Source organism: Dreissena polymorpha, chromosome 12 (genome assembly GCF_020536995.1).
Source record: "Dreissena polymorpha isolate Duluth1 chromosome 12, UMN_Dpol_1.0, whole genome shotgun sequence".
Lineage (NCBI taxonomy): Eukaryota > Metazoa > Mollusca > Bivalvia > Myida > Dreissenidae > Dreissena > Dreissena polymorpha.
Window position 1 is genome coordinate 63,384,477 of NC_068366.1, and position 8,854 is coordinate 63,393,330.

The window sequence follows — 8,854 nt, forward strand, 5'->3', positions numbered from 1 at the left end:
TGCCCTTCATTATTGGTAGCTGTAAGGCAATAGTTGGACTGCAGGTCCTATACTTTTAAAGCAATGCCTTTAATCATCAAAGAGCATTGTTTGTCATTAAGTGGTAAACATGAAAAGTTCAACAGATGTCTTTGTGTGAAAGCCAGACCATAGAGTTGATGTCATAACCATTCAGTTATATCAGAACATAACATTCTGTAATTGTATAAAAAATAAACTAGTTAGTTTATATAATTTTGTTTTCCATATTTTCACACACACAATTCATTCTCAGGTTGTCACTGCCAGAGCTAAGAGGTCTGCAACCAGAAATGTCAAAAGATATGGAAAGAAGGTAAAAAATACTGTTAATTTCAGATAACCCTCACTGTTTCATTGTGGAAATGTCCTACTAATTCTTAAAACAAGTTTTTTTTGTTGAAAAAAAACCCACAACCAAACCTATTTTGAAAGTAAAATATAAGTAAAAGACCATATTAGTGTTATTATTTTGAGGACATCTTTCCTTTCTGTTGTCTTCTGCATATTATTATATAATTGTTGTTATTTTTCAAAATAGTCAACTTTGGTGGATGAGGTTTTGCACTTATGCCATGCCTGTACATGCATGTGTAAATTGTTTCAGTTGGCAAAGAAATGCCACACAAGGTATATAAAGCTTGATTGGTGCATTTGTTATTGTTGAAATTTTTGTTTGCATGTACATGCATGTGTTAATTGTTTCAGTTAACAAAGAAATGCCACAATGTTTAATGTGCTTCATCCTATAACTTTGAAACTTTATATGTAGCTGCACCTTGATGAGTTATACATGCCACACCCTTTTTTGTGTCACTAGGTCAAAGGTCAAGATCACTGTGAACTCTTAAAAAAAAGAAACTGCACCTGCAGCCGAGCGTTGGCACCTGCTATGCGGTGCTCTTGTTTTTATTCATCATCATGTTACTGGTAGTGAAATATGTGTGAAATAAATAGCCATAAAATACCGATAGGGAAAGCACAGTAAATAAATGCAGATTTATACATGTTATCAAGGAATAGGAAGCTTGTTTGGTGCATTTTGTTTTGTTGTTTTTGCTTTCGTTGAAAAAAATCTATTTGTTAACATTTACATGTATTATATCCTTGAAGTCATTAATTTCTGGCACATCTTTTTATGCCGCCGAAGGAGGGCATATAGTCTGTCTGTCACACTTTACGTTTAGGTTTCGAAAAATGCTCATAACTTCTATGTCGCTTCAGATAGCAACTTCATATTTGGCATGCATGTGTATATTGACAAAGCCTTTCCATGCGCACACAATTTTGACCCCTGTGACCTTGACCTTGAACTTAGGGTCTGCGTTTAGGTTTCGAAATCTGTGTTTAAGTTTCGAAAAAAGCTCATAACTTCTATCAAGCGTTTATAGGGGGCATAAGTCATCCTATGGTGACAGCTGTTGTTTACCTATATATACATAAATGTAATGCATTCTTAAGTAGTTTCATAAAAATCACCTTTCTTAATGGAATTACATACAACATAAACATATGCCAACATAAGGCACTCATTGTTGCTTTATTTTTAGACACCCCAACAATATTTATTAGCGAGGCTGTTTTCGGAGAAAAACCCGAGGTATTGTCATAGCCTGCTCGTCGTCCACCGGCGTCGTGCTAAAACCTTATCATTGGCTCTAAAATCAAAGTGCTTCCACCTTCAACTTTGAAACTTCATATGTATATGCACCTTGATGAGTTCTACACACCACACCCATTTTGGGTCACTAGGTCAAAGATCAAGATCACTCTGACAAGCTTTTGCAGCCGAGCATGGCACCCGTTATGCGGTGCTCTTGTTTTATATTAAAACTTGCTGCATGAATGCTATTACTGCAGTAACTCTCTTGTTAGTTTCATGTCAAATAGGTTTAATCGTTTTGTTAGTTTTATATTGACGGTCATTGGAATTAGTGGTCGTCCAATATTGTCCGGGACAACAAAAATATAGTTCAGACATAGTTTCCCTTTTTACTGGATGGCAATTTTTAGCCTGAATGAATATTAATTTTACATGATTATGCATTCACAGACACTGCATTAATGATCCTGTTTTTTCGTCATGCATTAAAGGTCATGCTGCAGTGGATTTGTTTACCTTGACATTACTGAAGATGTGGCTGTTTTCCTGCCTGCATACAAGTTGAATGGCTTATGCTTGGTACTAATTTTATGACGATATGCTCCATACTTTTTAAACACTTTCCATCTTGACAATTTACATAAATATTCTTTCATAGGTATTTTCATTACTTTGATTTTAATATAAATCAGCAGAATGTGTGTTTGATTCATCTGTGTCCTATTTGTATGTATCATAATATAGTAATTGGTTCAAGCATGAAAGACAATGATTGCCCTGTTTATATGACAATATATTTGTAGCATGCCAATTGATCTGATAGCATGGCACAATGCTATAAACAAATTTTATGTTTTCATTAAAAAGAATGAATTTAATGAAAGGGATGTATTCACATTATTTCAAATCATCTTCAAAGGTATACGCTTTTCAAATTATATAACCGGTAGTAATTTGTAAATATATATAATGAAAAAAAATCCAAAAAAATCTGATAATGGTGGAACCTGTAGGGGACATACATTGCTTGGCAATAGTCTTGTTTGTCTAGTAAGTATTGTATTAAAGGAAGGGTTATTCTATTATAGGAAGATGAAATCAACGTGCCATCCAACATCCATTGCCACCGAGACACTGAAGAGAGACGCCCCAACAAGATGACAACGCCGCAAATGAAGATAAAGTCAATGTGCCATCCCACTTCTTTTTCAACGAGACACTGACGAGAACGCCCCAACAAGATGTAGACACTTCACAGCTTCTTCTTATTATTTCAAATGACGTTGAACTTAACCCTGGACCGGTGAGATATTCCTGCCTTATAATAAACAATATTAGTGGGCAAGTTCCTTAATCAGAGGAATTTTAACCTTGTTAATGTTCTATAAATATATATATATATATATATATATATATATATATTATATATATATATATTATATGTGTGGTTAGGGTAATTTGAGGAAGGTGCTAGTTTGAAATTATTATCTTATATATTGACCATTTTCTATTTGTATGCCCCAAGATCAAATGATCGGAATATATTGTTTTTGGCCTGTCTGGTTGGTTATAAGAGAAATATAGTACTTTACTAAATTCGAAGGTTTGTAGGCACTTAAACTTATTTAAATCATATACTCACATGTGGGAAGATTTAATTCATACAAATATTGATAACAATGATGATGAAGAACAGCAGTTATTTGATGACAATATTGATGATGAAATGCCTGTTTCGGTTACATTAAGTACTGCTGCATACAATAACTTCAATGAGGAATCTGGACTTTGGAATTTTAAGTGTAGAAGTAAACATTCTCCCAGACTTAAAGACAATAATGAGTTAAGGAAAAATATCATAAAACGTGATCAGTGGAATGATTCTAACCTTGTTCGATGTTCAGATGGCTGCCTAAAAGGACCTGTATTATTTCCAGATATTCCAGACAATACCGGTCCCTGTGGAAGCGGTTGGCTCAAGCGAGAAGATGACGATAATTACAGTGAAAATGGACTGACCATACACGAAAGACAAAGGACATTAAATATTTACACAAATTTTGCACCTGTAAAATGTGACATTCATATACGTGAATGCTATAATTCAATTAGTAAGCCATGCAGAATTCTTTGGGATGAAGGGGACTTAGATTGTTACATGTAGTAAGTAGGGATACAGCAGCAGGAGATGAAATAGGGTGGGAATTTGTATCTATGGTTATGAATTCTAGTTGCACTTTTTTCCTCTTACTGCCAGTTTAAAAATGAGATGTATAAAACTCGCCACAATAAGGCTAGGTTTATGGATCAAACAGTTTTTTTTTAATTTTTGGTTCAGTTGGGCTTCAAACATGAAAATAGATTATTCTAAAGTTGAAACTTCTGCTCGAGGAACATCAACATTATTTCTTTGGTTCTGTGCAGACCATGGACATTGCTATGGTTTCCACATGACTGGGGCAGAAGGAAGAAAAGATCCCGCATTATCACTCTATAGCTATTTAGAAACCCCTCCACAAGACGTGTTTTATGACTTTGCATGTAATTTACAAGAATATTGCCTAAACAGAGAAAGTGGATACTATAAAAAATGAACTTTTTTTTCATGACATTTTCCATGGCTACTCCCACAAATGTTCTAGTGCTTTTACAGCTAGCAGACTTCAAGGCTTTGAATCTGTAAAAATCTGAAATATGTGAACAATTCAACAGCTTTATACAGTGCATTAAAAGGTTGGCCCGTCAGATGTCACAGTCACACTTTTGCTTTTACCTACAATTCTTTTAAATGAATGGAATAAGAAGAAAAAGTTATCATATGAAAAAAGATAAGAATTGCTTTAGCTGGGTTAGTTTAATGTGATACTTAAATGATCTATAATTTAAGTTCATCTGAACTTTGGATACTTACTATTGCATCTTTTGATGCTTTTTTCTATTTAAAGACTGAGCGAGTAAACACATACTATGTATTATTATGCAATAATTGTTTTGTGTTTATATCTCAACTGAGCATAAAGTGCTCAGGGTGAGCTATTGTGAATGGTCTTGGTCCGTCATGGGTCAACATTTTTTACTTAAACAACATCTAACCTCTGTGCCAATCTTAATGAAACATGGCACGAGTTTTCTTTCATGAACCTCTTTCAAAGTTGTTAATGAAATGCATTCCATGCATAAATCTGGTTGCAATGGCAACCAAAAGGAAAGCTTATATATTTGGCATAAAACATCGTCTGGTTGACCTCCTTCGTGAATTTCAAAATATGCTATACCCAACTCACAGGCAAATTTGTCCTTATTTGCTCATAGTGAACACTTCTTTTAAAATGGCCAGGAAGAGAGTTCAAGTTTATAGACAAGAACAACAGTCAGATGAGCGATATAGTGTCATCATGGCACCTTTATAGCTGAATCATTTATGAAAAATTGTCAATTATATGTTCTGTGACTTGTATGATTTGCAGTATTCATTTCGCTGTCTTCATGCACCTTACAAAAGCCATTTTATTATCAGTGTTCCTGATTCTGTTGTAGCATTTATTCTTGAAATTCGTTATTTTTCATATTTTTCCTAATTGTTATGCTCCCGAAATACAATTTCGCCGGAGCATATAGTTTCCAGTTTGTCCTTCCTCACTAGTTTCCCATAGCACCTTCAATTCTTTACCGATCTCTTTCATATTAGGCATGTAGGTACCTTGCATGGACCTTAACCTTTTGATGAGGTCACTGGGGTCAAGGTCACCAAGGCTTATAATAGATTTTTCCGTCACACTTTTGTCACAGTTTCTCATAGCACATTCAATACTTTAACGATCTCTTTCATATTTGGCACGTAGGTACCTTGCATGACCTCTTCCTTTTGATGAGGTTTGAGGTCACTGGGGTCAATGTCACCGAGGCTAATAATAGAATTTTTTAAGGTGGTTATTAACACATAGATTGACATAGCGCATCATCGGGGAGCATCCATCAGTTTCACTGATATTCTTGTTGTATGTTATATACGTGATCATAGATACTGTAAATTTTGTCTTATGCGACATGTTTATAATGTAGAAGATGAGTACCCTGTGTTTATGCAGTGCCCATTATATAACACAGATATGATTTGTTTATTCCGCTGTGTTTGAATGAAATGGAAACTTTGGTTTGTTCAATATGTTAATGGCCGATGAAAATGACAAGCACATATTTTTGATTGCAAAATGTGTGTATGTGCATGCTAATATATAACAACTACGTAATTATCATGCAAATTAGCTGTCATTTTAATTCTGCATGCTTGAATTGCATTGTTTATTTATATCTGATAAAAAATACTGATTCTTAGGTTACTTATAAGTATGTTACTATTTGCATGCTTACATGTTATAGGTAGTTAATTATAAAGTAATCCTTGTTTTGGTGGTATTATAATGTATAGCAGCATTTGTTCTACGAAAGTGCATGCGTGTTGCATCATATGACTTTGTTTTCTTTAACTATTCAGGTTATTTTATATAATTATGAAATTAAACTATGTATTATGGCCCTGTGGCCTGACTGCAAATAAATATTCGTATTTGTATACAGTTTTTGTAATGTGATGTATGGTGGGTATCATGTTGTTTCACTTTTTGATCAATATAACTATTATGCATACAATGTGTTATTATTCTTACCTCAAAGGAGCCATATCAATACAAATTACAACTTTCCTTCAAGTGAACAGGTTGACACGAGTGACTGGTGTATCGGGCATATCTAGGTTTAAAAATGACAATGAGATTTACTATACGGTTAAACATTGTTATAACTGGTGACACGATTACAAGCGGTACATTTACCGGTAGTTTCATACAAATGTTACATAAATTCATGTGCCATATCAAGTACATCGATAGTTCGCATACCCATGTTCAAGTAATATCTATTACAAGAGACAATTGTACCTTAGTTGGCATAGTCATGTTCAAGTGAACAATGTCGCATGCGTGATATCATTCAAGCGTCACGTGTATCGGTGGTTTATATACGCATATCAAGAGATCCATGTCGCATGCGTGACATAACAAGCGCCACGTGTACCAGTAGTTTGATACCCATGTTCAAGATACAATAACGCACGGTGTGATATCAATTACAAGCGGGTACATGTTACTAGTACTTTGATATAAATGACGAGCGTCACTTGTACCGTCGGTTGACATCCGCCTGCCCAAGAGCCCATGTCGCCTGAGTGATGTTCATGCAAGCGTCACGTGTACCGTTAGTTGACATACGCATGCTCAAGAGATCCATGTCGCCTGCGTGATGTTCATGAAAGCGTCAAGTGTACCGATTTGACATACGCTGCACAAGAGATCCATGTCGCCTGCGTGATGTTCATGGCAAGCGTCACGTGTACCGTTAGTTGACATACGCATGCTCAAGAGATCCATGTTCGCATGCGTGATATTAAAGGGGCCTTTTCACGATTTCGGCATTTTTTTACGTATTCATTAAATGATTTAAATCATAAATGTAAACATTGGATCGTAAAAGCTCCAGTAAAAAATCAAGAATAAAATTTAAAAACGGAAAAAGACATTGCCCGGACCAGGTTTCGAACCAGTGACCACTGGAGTCCTGAAGTAAAAAACGCTTTAGCCTACTGAGCTATTCTCCGCCGAGTACATATTCGTAAAGTATTATAACCTTATATAGCAATCTTCGTAGTTTTCGCCAAATTTAACGACAAAAAAGAACTCTCCAAATTTCAATCGTTTCGCGTTGCAACGCTTTATAATTTTTAGGTTTTAAATCGTCAAAAGATGCATATAATGGCTATATTAGACCATGGTAAATGTTCAGTATTACTGTTTCCTCACAAATATCATAACTAAAACGAAAATTTGCGAATCTGAAACAACTTTTTCAATTTTGTCAATTTACCAAAGCGTGAAAAGATCCCTTTAATGGCAAGCGTCACGTGTACCGTTAGTTGACATACGCATGCCCAAGAAATCCATGTCGCCTGCGTGATATTAATGACAAGCGCCACGTGTACCAGTAGTTTGTATACCCGTGTTCAAGATACATAACACACGTGTTATATCAATTACAAGCGTACATATATAGCCTTGTTCAAGAGATCGGTGTCGCCTGTGTGATAGAAATGTCAAGCGCCACGTGTACCTTTAGTTGGCGTACCTTTGTTCAAAAATCCATATCACATACGCGATATATCAAGCGTCACGTGTACCGGTAGTTGGTGTTACCATGTTCAAGAGATCCATGTCGCCTGTGTGATAGTAATATCAAGCGTCACGTATATCTTTAGTTGGCGTACCCTTGTTCAAGACATCCATGTCACATACGTGATATAATATAAAGCGTCACGTGTACCGTTAGTTGACATACGCATGTTAATGAGATCGATGTCGCCTGCGTGATATTAATGCAATCTTCATGTGTAGGGGTAGTTGACATACGCATTATCAAAGATCCATGTCTCCTGAGTGATGTTCATGGCAAGCGTCACGTGTACCGTTAGTTGACACACGAATGCTCAAGAGATCCATGTCGCCTGCGTGATATTAATGGCAAGCGTCACGTGTACCGTAAGTTGACATACGCATGCTCAAGAGATCCATGTCGCCTGCGTGATATTAATGACAAGCGCCACGTGCACCAGTAGTTTGTATACCCGTGTTCAAAGATACATAACACACGTGATATACCAATTACAGCGGTACATGTACCGGTAGTTGTATAGCATTGTTCAAGAGATCCATTTCGCATCTGTCAACTTCATGAGAGTGCCAACCGAGATGTTGATGAGATTCTCGCACGAGTGAGCCAAAGGATAACGAAACAGCGCAACAACTACAGACGTCCAATTGAACCAGGGATGAAGCTATCAATTGCGCTGCGGCATCTTGTGTCTGGTTCAAAGTACCGTGATATGCGATCGGCTGGAGGGTACCCCACAACACTATTTCTCTCTCGTGCTAAAAATAAGTACCGCTTAATTTACTATAGTGTTAAATTTAAATAATTTAAAAGGCTTCTGTTAGTCATTTTAATTTTTGTTAAATATTTAATGTCTACGTCTAGCATCAGTTTATGAATTGCATTGTGTTAAGAAGTTATTGGGTATAGGATAAAAGGCAAATAGATGAGGGCGCGCATTACAACACTAACCTTCTAAATTGTATAATGTATTAAATACTGTCTTGTGCCGCATATCTTGAAATGCCACAGTTA

General features: G+C 35.9%; 2 long non-coding RNA genes across 2 annotated transcripts; both read left to right on the forward strand.

Moving 5' to 3' along the window:
• Nucleotides 1-281: 281 nt before the first annotated feature.
• On the forward strand, nucleotides 282-2,767 carry LOC127854231 (uncharacterized). The gene is made up of 3 exons (XR_008036978.1): nucleotides 282-334; nucleotides 2,113-2,200; nucleotides 2,710-2,767. It is a non-coding gene; the product is annotated as an uncharacterized LOC127854231 (long non-coding RNA).
• An 81-nt stretch (nucleotides 2,768-2,848) lies between these two features.
• On the forward strand, nucleotides 2,849-6,194 carry LOC127854232 (uncharacterized). The gene is made up of 2 exons (XR_008036979.1): nucleotides 2,849-2,924; nucleotides 3,559-6,194. It is a non-coding gene; the product is annotated as an uncharacterized LOC127854232 (long non-coding RNA).
• The last annotated feature ends 2,660 nt before the right edge of the window (nucleotides 6,195-8,854 follow it).